The sequence below is a fragment of the Lissotriton helveticus genome, chromosome 2_1 (genome assembly GCF_964261635.1).
Source record: "Lissotriton helveticus chromosome 2_1, aLisHel1.1, whole genome shotgun sequence".
Lineage (NCBI taxonomy): Eukaryota > Metazoa > Chordata > Amphibia > Caudata > Salamandridae > Lissotriton > Lissotriton helveticus.
The window spans coordinates 459,430,010-459,455,266 of record NC_136059.1 but is presented as its reverse complement, the minus strand read 5'-3'; the positions used below and the strand labels follow the sequence as shown (position 1 = coordinate 459,455,266).

Below are 25,257 nucleotides of genomic sequence, written 5' to 3'. Positions count from 1 at the left end.
GGAATTGACATTGTGGGGCCACTGGACCCCAGGACAGTCATGGGCAACAGGTTTATCCTGGTCCTGGTGAACCATGCCACCCGGTACCCTGAAGCCATCCCTCTGAGGACAGTGACGGCCCCCGTGGTGGGACGAGCACTGATGGGAATTTTCTCCCGAGTGGGATTCCCTCTAGAGGTGGTGTCTGACAGGGGCACCAATTTCATATACAAATATATGAAATCCCTTTGGCAAGAGTGTGGTGTAACCTACAAATTCACCACACCTTACCACCCCCAAGGAAATGGGTTGGTTGAGAGATTCAACCGAACCCTAAAAGGCATGATTATGGGTCTTGAGAAACCCATGAGGAGTAAGTGGGACGTCCTCTTACCATGCCTTCTCTTTGCATACCGTGAGGTGCCACAGAAGTCTCTGGGGTTCAGCCCCTTTGAGCTTCTGTATTTCCACCCAATCAGAGGACCTCTAAGTCTGGTCAAGGAAGGCTGGGAGCAATCTCCCAGGAAACCTTCCCAGAATGTATACAGTTACATGGTGGCCTTCAGGAACCAGACTAGGCGATTCAGAGCACTTGCTGAGGCAAATCTGGAAGCCAGCCAGGAAGAGATGAAGCGGTGGTATGACCAGAATGCCACTCTGGTTGAAATTCAGCCTGGTCAGAAGGTGTGGGTCTTGGCCCCCGTGGAGCCTTGTGTGCTCCAAGATAAGTGGACAGGCCCCTTTGAGGTTGTGGAGCGCAAAAGTCCGGTTACCTATTTGGTGGACTTGCAATCTCCCAGGAACCCCTTGAGGGTCCTGCATGTCAACTGCCTTAAGACCCACTTGGAGAGGTCCGAAGTGGGCATGCTATTGGCAACAGATGATGGGATGGAGGAGGAGACTGAGCCTCTTCCTGACCTCCTGGTAGCCACAGAGAAAGATGGGTCAGTGGATGGAGTTAACCTCTCACCCACCCTGACCCCTGAACAACAGAGTGACTGCCGCCAGTTGCTGGGACAGTTCTCTGACCTGTTTTCCCTGGTCCCTAGTATCGCTGATTGGTGCATCCATGATGTGGATACAGGGGACAGTGCACCTGTGAAGCACAAGGCTTACAGGGTGACTGACAGGGTCAGGGCCTGCATCAAAAAGGAGGTCTCAAAGACGCCTGCTCTTGGGGTGGTTGAGTCCACCAGCAGTCCTTGGGCCAGCCCAGTGGTCCTGGTCCCGAAGGCTCCAGCGCCGGGTGCCACACCCGAACTCCGGTTCTGTGTGGACTACCGAGGACTCAATTCAGTCACCATGACTGACGCGCACCCCATCCCCAGAGCTGGTGAGCTCATTGATCGGCTAGGGGCTGCCCGGTATCTCAGCACGTTTGATTTAACGTCTGGGTACTGGCAGATCGCCTTAACCGATAGGGCCAAAGAGAGGTCAGCATTCTTCACACCAGATGGGCATTTCCAGTTCCGGGTTATGCCATTTGGGATGAAGAATGCCCCAGCGACTTTCCAGAGGTTGGTCAACCAGGTGTTGGTTGGGCTGGAAGAATTCAGTGCCGCCTACCTGGATGACATCGCAGTGTTCAGTGTCAGATGGGAAGAACACCTGCGCCACCTCTGGGAACTGTTGTTGGCACTGCGCAAGGCAGGCCTCACGATCAAGGCAATTAAGTGCCAGATCGGGCAGGGTTCCGAGGTGCACTTGGGACACCAAGTGGGGAGCGGCCAGGTGGCGCCTCTCCAACCCAAGATTGAAACCATCCTGGCTTGGGAGCCCCCAAAGACCCAGACAGAGGTGAGGGCCTTCCTAGGACTCACTGGGTACTACAGGAGGTTTGTCAAGGGGTATGGCAACATTGTGGCACCCTGGACAGAGCTGACTTCTAAGAAGCAGCCCAGGAAAGTGATCTGGACTGACACCTATCAGAAAGATTTTGACACCCTGAAGACTGCCATGTGCACAGCGCCCGTGCTCCTGGCTCCTGACTTCTCCAAAGAATTCCTAGTGCAAACAGATGCTTCAGAGCATGGTGTAGGGGCTGTTCTCTCACAGATGACTGAGGAGGGCTGGGACCAACCTGTAGCCCTGATCAGTAGGAGGTTACTTCCACGGGAACAGAGGTGGAGTGCCATTGAGCGAGAAGCGTTTGCTGTGGTCTGGGCACTGAAGAAGCTAAGACCCTACTTGTTTGGGTCTCACTTCTGGGTTCGGACAGACCACAGGCCCCTCAGATGGTTGATGCAAATGAGGGGTGAGAACCCAAAGCTGTTGAGGTGGTCCATTTCCCTACAGGGTATGGACTTCAGGGTGGAACATCGCCCTGGCACAGATCACGCCAATGTTGACAGTCTGTCCAGGTTTTTCCGCCTTAGTGATGAGGAACGTCCTGGGGTAGCGTGGTTCTCCCCACATTTCAGCTGGAGGGGACACGTGTTAGACCTGGCACCTTGGCGTGAGTCTCCCTTCCACTTTTTGCTGATGTGCCTCATGTGTTTTGCTGGTGTTAGCTGCTCAGGGCACTGTGCCACTGCCAATCAGTGCCACAGTGCAAGTGCTCCCTATGGAAAATGTATACATTGATTGGATTCCATGTTTGGCTTATTTGGTTTACTGTCAGACCCCAGTAAAGTGCACCAGGAGTGCCAGGGCTTGTAAATACAAATGCTGCTAGTGGGCCTGCAGCACTGGTTGTGCCACCCACAGAAGCAGCCCTTTAAAATGTGTCTAAGGTCTGCAATTGCAGAACCTGCGTGCAGCCTGGTACTGTCATGCTGACTGCGCAAGTGCACCTACTTGCCAGTCCCTAACCTTCCCATTTTTTATTTTATTTATTTTATATTCTTATATAGCGCCTGAATAAACCCCCGGAGGGGTATCTCCGCGCTTTTGCCAAGGAAGAATTTAAATCATGCTAATCCATGGTCAGAGGAAGCAGTTTAGGCTATGAATAAGGTGTAGATATTCAAAAATAGGTACGTTTTAAGAGATTTGCGGAAGGCTAGGTGATTCGTGATTTGTCTCAGTGTGTAGGGCAGTGAATTCCAAAGAGCAGGTCCAGTATGGGCCAGTGCACGACCTCCCTGTCTAGATTTTTTGATCCTGGGTACCTGTATTAGCTGTTGGTTACTGGAGCGTAAAGATCGTCCGGGAACATAGGGGGAGAAGACTTTCGTCAAAAACTTGGGGCCACTACCTGACAGACATTTGTGGATGGTATATAGGATTTTAAACTTAATGCGTTGCCGCATTGGGAGCCAGTGTAGTTTAGTCAGCAGAGGGCGGGAGGGAGTCCTAGGTGGTACGTGAAGGACAAGCCTCGCCGCAGTATTTTGGACTATTTGCAATTTGTTGATCTGTTCTTCATTAGCTGATAAAAGAAGACCATTGCAATAGTCCAATCTGCTGATAACTAACGCCTGGACCAGTGTCTTCCTGTGACTGTCAGGTAGGTATGGGAAGACCCGTCTCAGCAATCCAATGGCACGAAAACAGGTGCCAGCCACTTGGTTGACATGTTCTTTCAGTGTTAGTGCTTGATCGAATAGCACCCCCAAGTTTTTGACAGTCTGTTTAGGGCTGGGAACGGGTCCCAATTCCAAGGGCCACCACTCTGGGGACCATAGTGTCACTGCCTCCCCAAACAACATTACTTCAGTTTTTCCTACGTTACACTGTAAACAGTTCTTAGCCATCCACTCAGACACTGCCCTCATTCCGTCTGAAAAAGGTTTTAATAGTGCAGGCGTGAAGGTTTTAAAAGGGAACAGAAGTTGGGTGTCATCGGCATATGATACCGGGGTGAACCCAAAGGATCTCACTAAGTCAGCCAGGGGGGCCACGTACACATTAAATAATGTGGGGCTTAGGCAAGAGCCCTGTGGCACTCCCTTGGTGAGCTCCCTAGAGATGGATTTATGGGAGCCCAATCTGACTTCTTGAGAGCGGCCGGAGAGAAAGCTCTCCACCCAGGACAGAGCCACACCCCCTAATCCCACATCCCTCAGACGACCGAGAAGCACCTCGTGTGACACCGTATCGAAGGCAGCGGATAGATCCAACAGCACCAGAATCATAGACCCTCCTCCGTCCAGCGTCATCCTGATGTTATTGGTCACTGCTAGGAGGGCTGATTCGGTGCTGTGGTTGGGCCTGAACCCAGATTGGGAGTAGTCCAGGCCCTCCGTGGCTTCGATATGTTTAGATAGATAGGTGTTCACGTGCTTCTCGGTCATCTTGCTGATAAACGGCAGGAGGGAGATGGGCCGGAGGTTTGTGAGATCTGTCCATGGGGAAGCCACTTTTTTCCTTATTGGGTTCACCACCGCTTTCTTCCATTCCATTGGGACCTGTCCTTCTGCCAGTGAGATGTTCATTACAGACTGAATGGAAGGTCCCAAGAGGGAGAACAGAGTGGCGACCATTTTGGCAGGAAGGAAGTCATTGGGGGACCCAGATTTTATATGGCTAATGAGGGGGGGAAGATCTGTATCACAGATAGGCGGGAAGGATAATAATTGATTTATATTTTGTTTGGGAGAATTATAGGGGAGAGAGTTCTTATTCCCAGTGCCACTGGAGGCCATTATCTTATCATAAATAAGTTTAATTTTATTTTCAAAAAACACCGAGATCTCATCACGGAGGATCTGAGAGAATTCATCGGGGCTTTCACTGGCTGTGGGTTTAACAAAGCTCTGTAGTATTTTAAACAGCTCTCTTGGACAATTATCCGCCTCTGTGAGTTGTTGGGTGAGACTGTTTTTCCTGGCTTGTTTTAGGTTTTTGTAGTAGGTAGACTGGGCCTTAAGATATCATTTCTTCTTCTCCTCATTTCTAATTTTCCTCCATGCTTTTTCCGCTCGTCTGCATTTCTGCTTCTCTGTTCTAAGTTCCTGTGTATACCAGATTTCTTGTTTGGAGGATGGGTATTGCTTATGTAGCTTAGGTGGGGCCAGAGTGTCAATGGCTTGCTTAAGTGAGTCATTGAGTCTGTCCAGTGCAGTATCCGCTGAGTCCTCATCTGAGAAAGTTGGTTGTTTCCAGCTTTCCAGCAGCTTCTCTACTGACACTTTGTGCCACTGTCTACGCAAAATTGGCGGGAGTGACACTTTATTTAGTAATTTGGTCACGCCTGCTAATATGAATTCTATCAGAAAGTGATCTGACCATTGAATTTCTTTAGCAGGTAAGCATCTTACTTTGGTACAGTTGGAAAAAAGTGAGTCCAGAGTGTGACCCCCTATGTGTGTAGCACCGCTATTCTGTACTTTTAATCCCAAAGTAGAAAGATCCGCGATTAATGAAATCGTTTCAGGGTGTACCGGGTTGTCCATATGCACATTAAAATCTCCTAGGAGAATAAAGTCCTCTTTGGATTTAAAATGGGGGGCTAGTAACTCCAAAAGGGAGAGAGCAAAATCAGGATCAGATCCTGGCGGGCGGTAAACTAAGGCACCTTTCCAAGAGGTGTGGCCTGGCGACGCAATCTTAAAAATCATCATTTCAAGTTTTGGGCTATACCTTTGTTCTAAAATAGTGACTTTATGTACATTTTTGTATATGATAGCTAAGCCACCTCCAGTTTTGTTGGCTCGATCAAAATGTAAAATCTTATATCCTGATGGAACCCCTAATGCTATGGCTGTAACCGTGTGAGGCTTCATCCAAGTCTCTGTTAGAAAGCAAATGTCCGGCTGTATGGTGTGGACTAAGTCCCATACCTGATGTTGATGTTTGGGAAAAGAGCGAACATTTAAGAGAAAGCGCTTCAGTCCCTCCGAAGGAGGAATCTTTGATGTTTTAACCTTCGTGATCATCCTAACTGAGGATGATTGAAACCGACATTTCATGCATGAAAAACAGCCCTCAAGATTTTGCCAGGGAATTTTAGTACAGCATAGTACAGATGGTTTTAAGTCAAGTAAAAGTTGAGCAGAGTATTTAACTTTACTGTTACCTATGGTAGCGGGGTCCGAAGATATAGAGCCCATAGCCCCTATGCCACGTCCTGTCGCGGACGGGCGCAGACGGGCAGCTCTTTGGCTGGTCTTCGGCGTGTTTTCGGCTGCGCGCGATCGCTTCGCGCTCGGGGAGGGGCGAGGGCTAAATAGCCCCAGAAGTTGAAGCACTAGAGCGCTAACCGCTCCTAGTGCTACCGGAAGTGCCTGCTCACACCTGTCCGCCCTCCGCACAACGGTGCTGGTCACCCTGTCGGAACAAGGCATGCAGGAAGGAAGTAGAGCCTTTGGCAGACTAAACGTCTAGCACTACAATACAGCTACTGCTCACCCTCCTAGTGATCAGGTAGGGAGGCGGCTATATGAAGCGGCTATGTGGCGATGTTAAATCCTGTCTGATAATGCGGTGCGATGTAAATCTCAGCAGGCGCAAGGCAGTGTGAAATTAAAACACAAATTATCACAATGTAAATTTTTTAAAATTCTAAAATCATGGAGCGCAAGATAGCCAACCTTCCTCGGCAGCGGGTCGGGGACACTGCCACCGTCACCTTCCCACAGCGAACTCTGTTGGTGCTCTGCCTAAATAGCCCCAGAAGTTGAAGCACTAGAGCGCTAACCGCTCCTAGTGCTACCGGAAGTGCCTGCTCACACCTGTCCGCCCTCCGCACAACGGTGCTAGTCACCCTGTCGGAACAAGGCGTGCAGGAAGGAAGTAGAGCCTTTGGCAGATTAAACGTCTAGCACAACAATACAGCTACTGCTCACCCTCCTAGTGATCAGGTAGGGAGGCGGCTATATGAAGCGGCTATGTGGCGATGTTAAATCCTGTCTGATAATGTGGTGCGATGTAAATCTCAGCAGGCGCAAGGCAGTGTGAAATTAAAACACAAATTATCACAATGTAAATTTTTTAAAATTCTAAAATCATGGAGCGCAAGATAGCCAACCTTCCTCGGCAGCGGGTCGGGGACACTGCCACCGTCACCTTCCCACCCATAACTTCACGTTAGTCACCCCTATGGTAGGCCCAAGGGCAGGGTGCATTGTAAGCATAAGGTAGGACAAGCCCTGATGTGTGTGGCATGTCCTAATAGTGAATTACAGCCATTTTCGGTTTTCACTATTGTAAGGCTACCTGTTCTCATAGGCCAGAATGGGCTGCTGGAATTATTACACCCTATAATCCCAGCAGGCTCAGGGAACATGGTAGAAACTCATGTTTAGTATGCCTGAACTCAGAATAATAAAATACTTCTTTTAGTAAAGTTTATTTTAATATCCTGTGTTTGCAAATGCTACTTTTAGAAAGTTAGCATTTGCTTGCCTGACCATTTCAGCCCGCCTCTGCTAGGATGTGTATCTGCTGTCTGGTTTCTGTGAGTGACAGGGCTGGGGGATTCCAGGGGACAGTCTGGGCTGCCGGGTGGTGAATAGAGGGATTACCCCCAGGATAGGTGGGAGGAGTGCCCCTTGACTCTGAATAGGGCTATGCACTGCCACCACAGTGCTGGCTCCACCTCCCACGGAGCGTCTGATGTCTCTGCCCTGAACCTTGAAAGAAGAAGCAGAGTCTCCAAAACAAAGTGCTCCAAAACTGGGTTGAACCAGGCTCAGGCCCCCTGGCCTGCATGAACAAAAGAAACTGTTTATAAAAAGAGGAGAGCTGCTCCTAAGAAACTAGATCCTGTTTTGACCACGAAGAACCTCTGCCCGACTAGAAGGACCTGGAGAAGCTGGAGGAGGAGTACTGTCTCTGACCTGGGAGACTGGCCTGCAGTAGGTGCCTTGCTGAGGAAAGGAGAGGAAAAGACCAGAAAGGACTTTGCAGAACTTGTGCCTGAAACGATCTCCAAGGGCTTGGGAACGAGCTTGCCCCCTGAACTGAGCCCCAGGACCATTGGGCTGATCCTGCCTTTGCCCGTCTGCTGCTGGACTACAGTGTCTCTCCCCTCACCGGAGCCGTGATCTCTGGTGTGCCTCGCCCCCTCCTTGGGCCGTGACGTTGGTGCCTGGCCACCCCTACCTTGTAAGAGCCCCGCTCGAGTCGAGCCGCTCTCCCTAGACTTCGTGGGGCCGCTCGCCCCCCCTGTCACCTCGCCTGCTCTGGAGCGCGCTGTGCGCCCATCACCCCTCCCGCCGGAATCCGATCGGAGTGCTGTTCTCTGCCTCGGACGGCCCGTACGTTCGAGACGTACCCGGCCGCCCCGCCCCGCACTCCTCAATCGGAAGGGCCGTGCTGCACACTAACGGGTCTCCAGTACGGTCCGTACAAGGAGCCCAGTGCCGCGCCTGCCTGGAACATCCCGTCCCCTGCAGACCCAAAGGTACGTTTCACCCCCAACGCATACTGAAGAAGTACGCCTCGCATTCTGAAGAAGTACGCCTCGAACCATCAAAGATTAACTAAAGGTACTGTGCCCGAGCTGTACTGTTCGCCGAGCCCCGGACGGAAGTGTCCGCGAGGCGCGTATCACCTGGCAGAGCTGTTTTCTTTTGTGGTCCCCAATGCGGTACGAGTCGCACTGAAGCCTACGACTCGCACCGCCCTGTTGCAGTTAAGAGCCTCAGGTACGCTCTGCATCGTGCATCGCGCCCCGGACTGAAGTGTCCGCGAGGCGCGTACTATTTGGAAAGCTTTTTTTGTTCTATCCCCGAGGTACGAGTCGCACTGAAGCCTAAGACTCGTACCCCCCTTTGCAAACCAGCCACGCCGTACGCAGCATACCGCGAGGCACGTGGGACTCGGTAGGGGCTCCTTGTTCTACTCGCACAGATCGCGCCAGAGCGCTACAAAGCGCACATCATTGAACGAACCTTGCCAAAAGATCGGAATCTTGCTTTGAGTGTTGTGGGACAGTGTTTAAGTTAATGGACCTTGTGAATTAAGCATTTTTAACGAACTTTAAAGAACTCTTTACAACTAAAGTACTGTGGCCTCATTTTAAAAAACATTATACTGGTTTTGTATTAAGCCTGCATCTATCTATCTATATTTTTACATAAAGCCTACTTATTTTTATACATAGCTACGCCTGGTGTCCATTTGTGGTTGGTCATTTTTATTGTGTATGATCATAAATGCTTAACCTCTAACGCCCTGAAGTTTAGCCTTGTCTGCTCGTGCCACACTACAAGGAGGGTGAGCAGGGGTTATTCTGAGGAGTGAGACCCTTACCCTGACTAGAGGAGAGGGTCCCTGCTTGTCACAAGTACATACCTGTGCCAACCAGAGACCCCCAAATCTAACAGAGGGGCTCAGCTCATGCTAGGGCACCCTCTAGGGCACCCTCTCACATAAAACCAAGCACTCTGCCCCCAGGATTGTTAAGGCCTGCCGTAGGAGTGACTTATAGGTTACTATGTGTCTATATATAAGGTAGATATAGATATACTATATCTATGTAAGGGGTGATTACACCACCGTACCCAAGCTGAGTGATCAGCCTGTGGTGTCAGTTTGGATGGCCAGCCAGGGGTGGCATAATACATGCTGCAGCCCCTGGTAGGCCTGGGATGCACCTATGCACTGGGTACCTATGGTACACTATACAGGGGCTCACAAAGGTGATCCAATACCCAATCAGGTATGTACCTAAAGTACATGGTATCAACTTAGAGAGAGAACAGCTGGGCTGTGGGTCTGATTAGCAGGCCCACAGCCACACTAAAGTCGAAAAACCAGAAAATCAAAACAAAAAGTAGGGGTGACCATAGGAAGCAGACCCTACTCTCCTACACAACCCTCCCCCCCCCAAACGCAGGAACAATAAACTAACCTTGACCAGTTGAGTCTTCATGTTCTAAGTGGAAATATCTGGAGAGTCCATCTGCATTGGCATGGTCAGTCCCAGGTCTATGTTCCACTGTAAAGTCCATCCCCTGTAGGGAAATGGACCACCTAGACAGTTTGGGATTTTCACCCTTCATCTGATTTAGCCACAAGAGGGGCTTATGGTCTGTCTGAATCTTGAAGTGAGTACCAAACAAGTATGGCCTCAGCTTCTTCACGGCCCAAACCACATCAAAGGCCTCCCTCTCAATATCTGACCAACGTTTCTCTCTAGGGGTCAGCCTTCTGCTAATAAAAGCTATTGGCTGGTCTTGACCATCTTTATTCAATTGTGAAAGAACAGCTCCAACACCCAACTCAGAAGCATCTGTTTGGACAATTAATTCTTTAGAGTAATCTGGACTTTGCAGAATAGGTGCAGTGCACCTGGCCTGCTTCAGGTCATCAAATGCCTTTTGACAGCTTACTGCCCACTGAACTTTCTTTGGCATTTTCTTTGAGGTGAGGTCATTGAGAGGCGTCACAATGGACCCATAGTTCTTAACAAACTTCCTGTAGTAACCAGACAGGCCCAAGAAAGCTCTGACCTGTGTCTGGGTGGTAGGAGGAGTCCAGTCCTTTGTGGTCTGGATCTTGCTCTCTAGTGGTTGTACCTGACCCCCACCTACAAGGTGGCCCAGGTACACAACCTTACTCTGCCCTATCTGGCACTTGGTAGCCTTGATAGTTAGGCCTGCCTTCTGCAGGGCCTCCAAAACATTCTTTAGGTGGATCAGGTGATCTTCCCAAGTGGAGCTAAAGACAGCAATATCATCTAGATAAGCTGCACAGTAGTCATCCAGATCTGAGAGGACTTGGTTCACCAACCTTTGGAATGTGGCAGGTGCATTCTTCAGACCAAAAGGGCATTACCACAAATTTATAATGTCCTCCTGTGGTTGAAAATGCTGTTTTGGCTTTTGCATCCTCAGCTAGTCTGATTTGCCAGTAGCCAGCTGTCAAGTCAAATGTGCTCAAAAACTTGGCAGAAGCAAATCTGTCAATGAGCTCATCTGCTCTTGGTTTTGGGTGGGCATCTGTCCTAGTGACAGCATTGAGACCTCTGTAGTCCACACAAAACCTCATCTCTCTCCTACCATATTGGGTGTGAGGTTTAGGCACTAGGACTACTGGACTGGCCCTGGGGCTCTCTGAGGGCTCAATAACTCCCAACTCCAACATATTTTGGACCTCTGTCCTGATACAGTCCCTGACATGATCAGGTTGTCTGTAGATTTTACTCTTGACAGGCAGACTGTCACCAGTGTCCACCTCATGGGTGCACCAGTTTGTCTGACTTGGAGTCAGAGAAAACATATGTCTGTAGGACTGTAGAACTTGTCTGCAGTCCTGCTGCTGTTGGTCAGTGAGGCTGCCTGCCAAGGCCACTCCATCAACTGAACCATCATCAGGGTTCTGAGAAAGCAGGGCTGGGACAGGGTCACTCTCCTCCTCCTGTCCCTCATCTGTAGCCATGAGCAAGCCCATGTCTGCCCTGTCAACATATGCCTTCAATCTGTTGACATGAAGCACCCTGTGGGGGCTCCTGGGAGTTCCAAGGTCAACCAAGTAGGTTACCTCTCACTTTTGCTCAACAATAGTGTGGGGTCCAGACCATTTATCTTGGAGTGCTGCTGGGGCCACTGGCTCCAACACCCACACTTTCTGTCCTGGCTGGTAAACAGTCAGCACAGCCTTTTGGCCATGGCAGGCTTTTTGAAGTTCCTGGCTAGCCTGAAAGTTTTTGGATGCCTTTTTCATGTACTCAGCCATCCGGGAGCGGAGACCAAGTACATAGTCCACAATATCTTGTTTAGGCTTTTTGAGAGGTAACTTCCATCCTTCCTTCACCAGACAAAGGGGTCCTCTTAAAGGATGCCCAAACAGAAGTTCAAAAGGGCTGTAGGCAACCCCCTTCTGTGGGACCTCTCTATAAGCAAACAAAAGACAGGGCAGAAGGATGTCCCATCTTCGCCTAAGCTTTTCATGTAAACTCTTGATCATGCCCTTTAAGGTCTTGTTGAATCTCTCTACCAGACCATTGCACTATGGATGATAGGGTGTGGTGAACTTATAGTTCACTCCACACTCCTTCCACATAGCGGTCAAATATCCAGACATAAAGTTTGCACCTCTAACTGAGACAACCTCTTTTGGAAAACCCACTCTTGAGAAAACTCCCAGGAGGGCTCTTGCCACAACAGGTGCTGTTGTAGTCCTTAAGGGAATAGCTTCTGGGTATCTGGTGGCATGATCCACTACCACCAGAATAAATCTGTGCCCAGGTGCTGTTTGGGGATCCATTGGTCCAACAATGTCTATCCCAACTCTTTAAAAGGGAACCCCCACCACAGGTAGTGGTATTAGGGGGGCCTTTGTGATGCCACCTGATTTGCCACTGGCTTGGCAGGTGACACAGGAGCGACAAAACTCCTTGGCATCTTCTGACATGTGTGGCCAGTGAAAGTGAGGGACAAGCCTGTCCCAAGTCTTGTTCTGGCCAAGATGTCCTGCTAAGGGAATATCATGGGCTAAGGTAAGAAGGAAGCCCCTGAATGCCAAAGGTATGACCAACCTCCTGGAAGCACCAGGCTTGGGGTCTCTAGCCTCTGAATAAAGGAGACCTTCATCCCAATACACTCTATGGGTACCTGTAGCATTCCCAGCAGCCTCAGCAGCATCTTGCTGTCTGAGGGGTTCAAGAGAGGGGCAGTCCAACTGCGCCTGCCTCAGATCTGCCCTTGAAGGTACCCCTGTCCCAAGAAACTCAACCTGATCAGGCTCAAGCTCTTCTAGGACAGTTCCTTCTTGGGTCTCACAATCAGCTTCCTCAGAAGGCTGATCCTCATTCTGAGGCAGGGGGGAAGGCACTGCCTTAACCCTACTGCTCTTTCTCTTGGTAGGCAACTGGTCCATAGTTTCAGGATCCAGGGCCTGTTCAGTCTTGTACTTTTTGGCCTGTGACCTGGTCACAGCAAGGACATGTGCGGATATACCCAACATCTCTGCATGGGTCCTATGCTCCACTTCAGACCAGACTGAAGATTCCAGATCATTGTCAAGCAGACATTCTACAGGGAGGTCTGAACTAACAACAACTCTTTTGAGGCCAGTTACCCCTCCCCAGGAGAAATTAACAATTGCCATACTATGGGTGGTAGTGACATTGCTTGCATTGGTCACTAGGTACTTGTCACCTAGTATTATCTGTCCAGGGTCCACAAAGTTAGGTGTTACCATGGTATCACTGGCACATGTGTCCCTGTAGGCCTGAGCCACTTTGTTATTGATTAAAGGTGTCTATCTGTACTTGCCCAAGTTATTGGGGCTCACAGTAGAGGACATAGCCATGTCCACATCACAGACAAGAATGTATTGCGACTTATATAGCGCACGTATCACCCGAAGGCATCAAGGCGCTTGCCTTGGGAACCCGTCCTGGCTTTTCCCTGTGAGATAACCCCTACTGGGTATCCCCAGGGTGAAAGCCAGGCATCCCGCAGCGGGTGGGCCGCCGTAGTGGAGATTAAGCAACTATTGCCCAGAGTTGCAGCGTGGGACCCCATGATTAGAATAGGCACCGAGGCGAGAATTATCGAGTCCGTGGACATGAACAGCTTGAGTTGGTATTCTGACTAGGCCAGAATCCATCTCAGTACCCAGGGTTAACCCCACTATAGCCTTGGGTTGAGAACCACCACTATTAACTGTACTAGGGGGTGCAGGTGCCTTAGGGGCAATAGTGGTTGAAGGTATCTTCTTTTTGGTGCAACCACTGGTCTAGTGAGTATTAGCTTTACAATTTTTGCACCAGGGTTTCTTTGGGCCTTCCTTGTTCTTAGATTGTTGGGAACCCCCACCATTAGAAGCTTTTTGGGGACCTTGTGAAGACTTCTGTTCTTTTGCTTTCTCCCCACCCTTTTGGTCTTGCTTCTTTTGATCACCACCTTGGTTCTGGACCTTCTGCCTCACCCTGGTTCTGACCCATTTGTCTGCCTTCTTTCCCAATTCTTGGGGATTGGTCAGATCAGAGTCAATCAGGTGTTGGTGCAATTACTGGTTCTGACAATTATTAAGAATTTGTTCTCTCATAATCAAATTATACAATCTCTTATAGTTTTGACCTTACTGCCCAGTAACCAGCCTTCCAGAGCCTTAATGCACAGTCTGCAAAGTCAGTCCAGTCCTGAGTCTGTGTCTTCTGGGTGTCTCTGAACAGCAACCTATACTGTTCAGTGGTTAAGCCCATCTATCAGAGCACTCTTCAGGACTGTGTAGTTGTTAGCATCCTCATCACTAACTGTGAGGAGCTTGTCTCTACCTTTTTCTGAAAAGGAGAGCCATAAGATTGCTGCCCACTGACTTTGGGGTACCTGCTGTACTTTGCAGGCCCTCTCCAAAGCAGTTATCCATTTGAGGATGCCATCTCCACTCTGGTAGGGAGGGACGATCTTACTTAGGTTTCTATGGTCATTTGACCTTTCCCTATCTCTAGGGATGTTGCTGCCACCAGTGGAATCTTATCCACTCAACTTTTGCTCTCTAGCAAGAGCCAGGGTCTCTTTGGCAAGGGCAATCTCTTGCCTCTTGATCCTAAGCTTGACTTCCCTCATTCTAGCCTTATGCTCTCTTCTCTGAGGGGAAGTCATTCTCCCCATTGCGGAGGTATCTGACCCTACTGAGTCACCAGAGTGGTGAGAATCACTGGAAAGTGACCTCCTCCTTCTGTGCTCAGTGTTAGGCCTACTTCGGTTTTGTTTAGTCGGGGCCTGGATTGGATTCTCTCCTGTCCAGTCCCAAGTAGTCCTAGGTTGACCTGGTTCAGTTCTCCAACTTGGACCTGATCATCATCCTCTTCATCATCATAGCCCCCTGGATGGTCATCCTGGGAATCCTCTGTTGAGGGATGGCCCCCCCTTCCACCACCTGTCTGATCTGGGGTTGCTGCCTTTTCTACATCATACTCCACTAATAGATCGATCAGGTGTCTCAGGGTTGGACTCTGTCCTTGTTTCAGTCTCCTGAGTGAACACAAACTTGTAAGCTCATTAAAAGTAAATGTGTCATAGTTAGAAGTGACCCTGGGAGGGTCCACTTCTGTGGGGATAGACACACTAGGCTCTCCTCTCAAGTCCATTCTCTAGTGAGGTGTGGTGTGTGCACCTACCTACACTAAGTGTTACCTACTAGAACCTCTCTAGGAGTTGTAGTCAGGGTGTGCTAAACCCTTTCCTCTACAACAACTAAGTTCAGTAGAACTTAAGTATTATAAGACTTCATTTATATGTACCTCTAGGTACCTTAATGTGATCTTTCAAATGATATCTTAAGATTATATGGTAAAACAACAGCAAGCTCTTATCCCATCCGCTGCACACCAATGTGAGAAGTTAGCCTGGTATATGATGTCCACTATTCTAGTGGGCACCTTGCACCAGTCTAAACAACCCTTATGGTGGTGGTTGTAAAGTCAACCATATAGACCTGCTATCCTAGTGGTAGCGTGGACCAGCAGTCTTAGACTAAAACTTCAGAGAGCATGTGAAGCCAGCTGTTTTACCATATATAATCCCTTGAATACCAAATGAAAGGACACCACACAAGGTATATCTCAAATATATATGTATTTATTACTAACACAACCCCTCTGCACTCTTTATGAGGTCAGAGTTCGAGATACGTTACAAGTTACTCATTAAGCATACTATAAGTTGCACAAATACAATCTGCCCTAGGGGCCTCACGAACCATATACTAAGTTAGTGGAATAAGAGTCACTTCAGGAATAGTGAATAGGCCTAGGGCATCGCTGGGGCTACACTACAGAACCAAAGGTTTGAGAGTAGGAGACCCACGGGAGACACGTGCAGTGTGGGAACACAGACGCAAGTTACCATTGACTTACAATGGAGAACGAAGAAATCACAAAGTTACTGATTAAAAACACTCCCGGTTGAACTTTGGTGAAACCCCTTTAAACTAGGACACTTGGATAGTCAATACCCACCGAAGCACCGGAGTACTCGAGTTACCTCACCCAGGGAAGCCGGGTGCATAGGTGTCTTTTTGTGTCGGGTTTCGTCGATGCTTTCAATGGAGACCTGCAAAAGAAGTGCTGCAGGCGGCCGAAGGAAGAGTGTCCGGATAGATCCAAGGGTGGATCGAGGAACTGAAGAACCTGAAAGCAGAGGGGACAGAGTCTGGGTCACTAGCCAGTGACCAGGATGGAACCAGGTGATGACGCGATGCCAACAGGTGAAGAGGTGAAGCTTGTATCTGCAGCCACGAAGACCAGGAGGCGTCGACGATGACCAGGAGCTGGAGTCGAGCTTTCTCATGAAGGATCTAGTTGACGGCAGTGTCAGTATCCGGATTGGACCCAACAAGCCTTGGTAACCACAACCCACGCAGGAAGTGAAGATTGGCTTCAGGTCAGACCAGCAAGGTCTCAGGGGCTTCTCCTTTGCAGGGAAGCCGGAGAAAGCCTGGAGCAACCAGGAAAGCAAGATGATTTAAAGGTTCGCCTTCAGGGGGCTCACTAGCCAACGGGCTAGCAACCAGGAAGACGCGTTGAGCGGAAATGCAGGAGCAGGCCCCACGCGGCACTCGTGAAGTGTGGAGGGCTGAGCTTTGGGGCAAATGGCGCTTGGGTCTGGGGCTTCTCGTGCCCCAATGCACAACTGCGAGTTACCTCAGGAGTTGATGCAGTTAGCAATTTGCAGGATGTCTAGGGAGTCTGGCCCCACGTGTCTCGTGTCCGCCACGGGTCTCAGCTTTGCTGTGGATGTGGGTCGGAGTCCAAGAAGTCTGGAAGTCCAATCCTGAGTAGCTGAGTCTTCGAGTTCCGTTAGGAGCATCGACAAAGCAAACCGGCAAGTTACTGGTGGTGCCTGTTTGAACAGGGTGGTCACTTCTTGACCACAAGGGAGATGTCTTCCATCTTCTAGTCGATGTAGAAAGTCGAAGGTCCAAGAGTTTAATTTCAGAGTTTCAGTCCAGGATAATCTAATGTCTCTAGACACAGCTCCTATCTTTATACTAATCTAAGGGGCTGGATTACCTGCTAGGTCCCTCCTATGGGTTAACCCTGAGAAGGGGGTGGTTACACCCCTTTTTCTTTGTCCAGTTTCCCACCAGAGCGGGGCTGGAGTGCCCCAGCAACTGGTTTGAACCGGGCTATGCATGGAGCACCTTGTGTACCCACGCAGTGTCTCATTTTGCAGCCCTCCCTGCCCCCAATACATTAAAAGCCTGTCTGGGGAGGTGCTAGCACCTCCCAGGGTAGGAAACCTATTGTCCAGGTCTCCCCTGCCGGAATTTCGTCCAGCAGCAGGAGGTCAGACTCGTGTCTGTGGCAGCAGCATCCATTTTGTGATGCTGAGGCTCTGTTTAACTTTAACCGGGTAAAGCAGTAACCAACATGTCTTCTCCCTCTAGAAGGGTGGAATGCTACCCCAGCCACCAGAATTGGCCACGGGTGGGGGGGGGGGGTGGAGGGGGGGTAGTATTCCAAAGTGTTTGACACCTTACACAACATGTTTTGATAAAGCCAAACCAAAGTTAGCATTAACCGCGAGGATTATAATGCACTTAAGAGTATATGGTATGGCTATATCATAGAACAGCTATAAGGACATGGTTCTGAAAGCTGCAGAGGGGCTCAGCTCATGCTAGGGCACCCTCTCACATAAAACCAAGCACTCTGCCCCCAGGATTGTTAAGGCCTGCCATAGGAGTGACTTATAGGGTACTATGTGTCTATATATAAGGTAGATATAGATACACTATATCTAAGTAAGGGGTGATTACACCACCTTACCCAAGCTGAGTGATCAGCCTGTGGTGTCAGTTTGGATGGCCAGCCAGGGGTGGCATAATACATGCTGCAGCCCCTGGTAGGCCTGGGATGCACCTATGCCTTGGGACCTATGGTCCCCTATACAGGGTCTCACAAAGGGGACCCAATACCCGATCAGGTATGTACCTAAAGTACATGGTATCAATTTAGAGAGAGAACAGCTGGGCTGTGGGTCTGATTAGCAGGCCCACAGCCACACTAAAGTCGAAAAACCATTAAATCACAGCAAAAAGTGGGGGTGACCATAGGAAGCAGACCCTACTCTCCTACACCTCCCCCCCCCCCATATAACTGTGTCACAGTCCGTTGCTCTAATCCTGGCCCATATATCCTGAAAAAAGGTTGACCATCCTGGTTCTCCCCAATGTACCCTGAAGTATGATGTACCTTCCCTCCAGGTCCAAGAATGCATCTCCCGCCCTCCAGGCCAGACCCCGCCTCATCAGCACCACTACTCCACTAGAGTAGTTAGAGTATATAGAAGAGTATATATGCCCCCAGTGTCTGTGCTGTAGTCTAGAGGATGGAGTGGTGTTAAGGTGTGTCTCCTGCAGTAGGCACACATCGATGTGGTGTCGTGCTAAATATGAGTGGGCCAGCCATGCCTTCCTGCGATCATTTAAACCACGAACGTTCCAGGTTAAAAAAAATAATTTAACATCACCTCTGTGTTTAGTTCCATTGAAGTACCAGAGCCTGAACCCCATGGGCGTATCTCCCAATGTCAACAATGCAATATGCTAAGAATATACCGTCGTCTGTTAGCAACCCATCCAAATATACTAGATGTGCATCAAATAAAAAGTGCGTTTTAGAAACATTTCCTACTAGACCAAGAAGCAATGAGCTGGCTAAAAACAATATACCAAAACCCGCCACTCACCCCCCACCACCCCACCACCCCACTCCAACACCCCAAACAGGTTGTACAGTATCCACCCTTACCAACATTTACAAATGAGAAGTGTCTCCTGGAAAGGGCACAACAACTTATGGGAGATCTCCCTGGGGGCACGGTGTGGCCGGCATACACACCCGCAACTAGTACAGGGTGGCCAGGAGTAAGGGGGAGGGACCACCCAATCTTATATATCACAGTATGCAATCCCACATACGACTTGCTGCTAGCATTTCACAGACCCAATGCACAATAGCTATCAGTGGGCCACAACTATATGCGGCAGGACCACAAAGAGAGAAAAAGCGTACCAACAATTGACCCCACATGGACTAATCATTATCACTTAGCCTGCATCAACACAGCAGCTTATCAAGATCAAGTACTTCAATTCATTTAGTTTTAAGAAGTCAAATAGGTGCAACAACTTCCAGCATTCACTGCTGAGAGATGCCCATTTACAACAAAGATTCAAAACAAAAGGAAGGTGCACTTGATAGAAGTCAAAACAGGCGACAAATCAATACTTAATAAGTTCTTCTTTTTATTGAATTCTTGTTAAAACACCGGCACACAGCCAACGCATTTTGTTCCCCAGTGCACCAGGAACTTCGTCAGGGCAGCAACAGTTACAAAGACCAAAATAAATATACATATAATGTGATGAATGTACAAAGTGAAATACATTTAAGAAACATTTAGAAATACAACAACAACACCACTGACACAGATGACCCAAGACCTAATGTCACTCAAGCTGTGTTTTTAAGACACATACACCCACAACTAAAAACATTACACAGAAACATTCTAAAATAAAAACTGAATGATGACATCATGTCAGTTTGTTATACACTCAGTACAATTTAAAGAATCATTTAGAATAGCTGAAGTCTCGTTCATTTGCATATAGGTGGGAAAGAGAATGAAAAAATCACCAATAAATGTATTTCGATTGCCAGTTCTCCAAATAAGAAAAAGAAAAAATAGATATAAGAAAAAAAGAGAAAGAAAAAAGCAAAAAAAAGAATTAAAAACAGTGAAATTATACCGCGAACAAATCAGTGATATCAAATCCACAACATAGCCAGAAAGAGAGAAGGAAAGAATACCAGAGCAAACTCGTCACCTCAGTATTCTCGGCATTCCAATAATCAGAAAAGACCACCCAATTCATACCTACTGTACAGTGCAGAAAGTTAACCATAGACCTATCAAGGCCACACCAATGGTAGAGCCAAACCCAAAGGACGTTGCCCGATCAAAGGCGTTGGAAGTAACCAATCGATCATGTCGCAAAAAAATCACAGACAAATAGGCACCTAATATCCAATGTCTTACTGCATTATGTCGGTTGGAATACACTCATATAGCTCAAAAAAGGTCACGCGCCTCTCACCTTAAGTACTGTGTAGGTTCAGTAACCTGTAGGATAAGTTGATTCGCGATCATTCATGTATGAGACATTGAAAGGTCAAGTACGATTTACGTAATCCTAAGAACGTACAAAAATAAATTGCAATATATAAATAGGATGTAAAACCGAACAATCTATAACCAAAAATAGGGCAGATAAATCAACACCTATAAGCAGTATATGGACCAATCCCGAGTAACTATATATTGCAACTCGTTCCTCAAGTCATCTAGGAAAAAGATGTGAATATATCAAATATGACACCAGTATCTCACCTGGGTCAGATAGTGAACATCAGGACAAGGTTCAAGTAACTTGAAGTTTTTTTCAAAGGAACCATCAAAATATTACTGTGAGCTACAAGAAATAGAAGAGAATCAGTAAAAATAGTATATATGAAAGCAAAATGCTAAAGAAGTCTATAACATATTCTAAATTCAATCATAATATGTGGCAAACATGCTATTCAGCCCTATTCACATTTAGAACATTTCTGTAAACGACACGAGATAAAAGAGCATCAGTAAATGTTATATATATAAGCAAAGTGCTAGAGGTATCTCTAACATATTCAAAGATTCTATCATAATGTGTGGCAAACATGCTACTCTGCCCTAATTTCAATGATTGTAATACGCAAACCATGCTCGCTACAAGTAATCATGGCCATAATACTCCAAACCGACTCCCACCTTTATATGATAGATGAAAAGGTCCACTGATGATTACCAAAAAGGATGAGGGTGAGCGCTTAATTCATGGACACCCGAAAATAAAATGCCCTATCACACATATCTATGGGCAAGATGATCAATAAGTGGGTCAATGGCTTTTAATTATAAAACCTCAGTAATCTACATAACAATTAATAAATAAATCGATGCACAGTCGGTAATGGCTACTAGGGGGTTAAGTTCTCACCTTGGACAGGTTATAGTGATTGTCCCAAGCAGGGATGTCGCAAATGCCGCTGTGGTAATCTAAAAAGTAAAACAAGCATACACCATTTAAATCATACTCACAATGTATTGTATGGATCATCTACAAAGCCAAAGTGATCATGGCCTTACCTCAAAGAATGAGGCGAAGTTCACCAATTGCGGCCACACAATAAAAAAAATGGACACTATGGAGGTAACGTGGTCTCCGTCTCATAAAGGTTTCACCTTCAGTATGAATAAGTATCTTAAACCACAACAGGAGCAAATCGGGAGTAGAGCGCATAAATAATACCTAAAGACTACAGTTGCCAAAGATCCATAGCCAACCAGTGTTAAGCAAGTGACCCCAATTCGATATATTTGGCAATCTAGGCCTATACCATTCACTCTAGACACACTCAAGTTAAAATACGCCCCCAATAACAAAATCCTAATCTGCAATATAACCGTTACATGCAGGCAATCCTTCTCACTGTCCCCATATTATATATATATTGTACCGACTCCTCCTTCTCCTGTATATATAAAAAAATAGCGCAATCACATTAACCCCGCCATTGAAATATTCGCCAAAATCAGCAATTATACCGTTATATGTAACCAATGCATCTCGCTGTCCCCGTATCCTATATGATAAGACCGCGCCCCCTTGTCCTGAGTATTTCAACAACAGCGGGATCATGCTAACCCCACCATCGATGTATTCCCCCAAGTTAAAAAGCCGCCCCAAACGGTATAGGCACTTAGCACAACTTCTTGAATCAGAAGTCCAGCAGCATGGTAGCTTGCACGGGCATCGGAATAGCAACGTAGCCGCAGATGCTTCGGTGCTAAATAGACCCGCACGTCAACGTAGTGACGTTTCGGGTCATAGGTATAGAAAACAACACGAAGCAAGGACTACTAACATTCCCAGTCTCCATAAAAAAACACCGATTCTGGAACGGTGCGACTACGGAAAAATATTGGGTCCGATGTATACATTAGATCTCATAAAGTGCAAAGATGTATTAGTAACAAGCGGCCAAAACTTAAATAACAAAGCCTGCCTCGTATGATGGACCGCATAACACAGATTAGGCAGATATTCAGGGGGAAGACGGCAGCAGCCATATTGGAGTGTATAATTATGCCCAATACAACTGTCCTTCACCAAAAATCGGCTTGCTCTAGACCCTATAATATGTTAAAAAAGAGAGGTACAATCTAATCAAGAAAAGTTGCATAATAGAGAAATAGCCAGGCCGGGTATAGGGGTTACAGATATGGAAAAAGGTACATGGTCATAAATAAAACTGACATGAGATATTATGTGCAGTTTTGGCCCAATTTTTTGACAGTTAGCATAAACATGGGATAACATATCCAATTATTGACAATAGAGTAAAAACTCCTACTCCACATTTGATACACAATTATTGTTATAAGGTGTGCAATTTGATAATGGTAACGTCCAAATCACAATAACCCAATACCTATTTTTACTAAAAGTGCAAAATCTAAGTCTTTACTGGACAATACTCACACTGACTCCCCTAACCCCATAGAGGTAAATGTCATTGAGGCAGATAAAGGGGTAAATGTTAATGCTATCATAGAAATGACAAATGTGAATGCAGAAAAACCCCCGTGCTGCATAGAAAAGGAAGTGGATATTACTTGTTCCAATCGATTTGCGGTGCTGGAAGGGGAGTCAAGGGAAATAGGTGAGGTCTTAATGCAAAGGTTGGGGGAGGATATGAAGGATAAGAATAGCCCAGATGGCTGCCCTAGATGCTCGAACTTTAATCGTAGGCTAATGGGAAAAGTAAAAGGCCTGGAAAGGGATATAGCCCAAATCAAGGAAATGATGATGGACCTAATAAAATGTAAGGCTCCACAAAAACAAATCTCCCCACACCCAGTGCTAGCTCCTAACCCTGTTAAAGCTCCCATTCCACGATTGACTCCATTACCCAAGACTGTAGAGACAACATCATCTAATTGCATACCACGAACTGCTCAGTTGGCAAAATCGTAGGGGATTTACGCACTATGCATACAGCACAATCATCCCTTGCTAAACCCATAGACAGGAACAACACCACAGGCCGAAACCCCATAGTAGCAAAACAGAAAGATCTAACACTACATCGTAGGGAGCTCCAGGGGCACGCCACTCACTATGGAGATAGGGATAGATTATCCTCTGGGAGCAGGGTGACAAAATTTCCCAGGGGCACTGTCTACATGACTGGGGTTACTAAGCTGGAGGCTACTAGTAACTATGATAATACTGATTCTCTACGTAACAAGGCCATTCATTGGCTCCGCCACGTTAGAGGGTGCAGGTCAGTCATTATGGAGGACATGATCAATATTAAGAGGCTCTCCATGCCTGGATCTGTAACAGACTGTATTGAGATCGTGTTTGGTAATCAAAGAATTGCTGAGAATTTAGTAGCTTTGGAGTTTAGGACTTACCCCCCCCAGGAATTCCAATATTCAAATCAGATCAACGCCATTATGGTATAATTGTGGGCACAGAGATGAATCAGGCCTTGACCATACAGATTGACCATCAATGGCCAATTGTTTGAACAATACAGCACAAAAATATGATATACAAAGCCCTGAGCATCAGACTAACTGCTCTGCAAATACTGTAGACAAGGAGGGCAGGGCAACCGATGCTGAGGCTACGCCACATGGGGATGAAAGTCCTAATGAAGTGCCCTCTGTTGGTGGGCATTTAACTACAGCCACAGGAGGAATAGCCTCAGATATAAACATCACCAACTCTAATCCAAACATGAAAACAATTAAATTGATTTCTTGGAATATAGCGGGCCTCCAGAAAAATATGTTAAATCCTGAATGGAGTGAATTCATAGATACGTTTGATATCGGTATGTTTCAAGAAACGTGGAGCATATCTCCCCAATATAAATGTGGATATTCTACCCCCTTTATTCTGGCTGTTAGTACAGGGAGAGGTCGCCCTTCAGGGGTTTACATGTCTGGATTAAAGTAGCGCTTAACCTGGTGGTTATTGTTCATTCCTTGCCATCTCAGGATATACTGTACATCTCTGCTAAGGGCAACCATTCCATAAACTCCTTTGAGCTGTTTAATGTGTATGCCCGAGGGTCCCCAGGAGGCCAAACCTCACCCACTATAGCCTTACTCGAGGGAGCGTTGACAGATATTCCTTCACAGTCCAGTGTCATCATAGGGGGTGATTTTAATTGTACCTACGAACCCCTAAGTGTTGACGATATTGTGGACATGAATGAAGATGAGTGTAAAAAATCTATCCCGCCTCTGACCCTAGCCCCAATCAAAAAGTGGACCCCAAGAGCGATCCAATTAAACGCCTTGACAACAGAATATAATTTACGTGCACTCAATGGTAGGACAAATTCGGATCTAAATGGTGCTAACACCTATAATAAACTTAGCTGTCCTTCCAGAATTGATTATATTCTGCTTGACATTGGATCTTGGAGTAGACTAATTGATATGGAAATTGTACAGTCGCAGGACAGCGATCACAACCCGTTTTGTATGGAAATACAATGGGGGCTGGAGAGGGAATCCGAGGATGACTTATTAATGATAACAAAAGATCTAGTCCCATCCAACTGCAATCGCAGGCTTAAACGGAACAGGGTGTCATGTCAGGAAGACAGTCTATTGTGTATTAAAGACCTGGTGGAACAAGAAACCAGGGAACTTGTACCCAAAATCTGTGCTCAGCAAGTCAATCCAAATTTCAGCCTTAGAGACTATTATAATACCCTAATGAAGAAAATTGGCTCCTTTTTTACAATAAAAAATAAAGGGGGATTAAAAAAGTCAGTGAATAGACCAATTGCCCTAGCCCTTGCTGTCTATGAGGAGAGGGCACTGCCCTCTGCGACCTATGGGGCGGAACTGTGGGGAGGTGAAAACGTCCCAGATTTGGTAAGAGCAGAGAATACATTTATAAGGGACTTAGTCTCCCTCCCTACCTCAACTCCGCTTAAACCCCTTTTCCATGACATGGGCAAACGTTCTATCCTTGATATAGTTAATCTTCGACCCCTGCTGTTCTGGGTGCGCCTGAGGAGGACCCCTGAACTAGCAAACTATGCTCTGGTTATGGATGAACTTATTGCTTTGAATAGTGCAAATAAAATACAGTGGGTAAATAAACTGAGACAATTGGTTATAAAATTGGGATTGGCTGAATTTTGGATCTCTCAGAAGCCCCCGCCCAAACAAGTAATTAAGAAAATCTATTGGGATTGGGTAGACGCGATGGAGCAGAAGAACCAGAAATGGGGATCACTGACCACACAGTTCTTAGATCATAAGCCCACTAGGAAGTTGGAACCGTTTTTGGATTTCA

At 47.2% G+C, this 25,257-nt stretch overlaps 1 protein-coding gene across 2 annotated transcripts in view; it reads right to left on the bottom strand.

Annotated features, from left to right (window-relative positions):
* IL31RA (interleukin 31 receptor A) overlaps positions 1–25,257 on the bottom strand; it is a 1,277,572-nt gene that overhangs the window by 186,817 nt on the left and 1,065,498 nt on the right. The window lies entirely within an intron of this gene.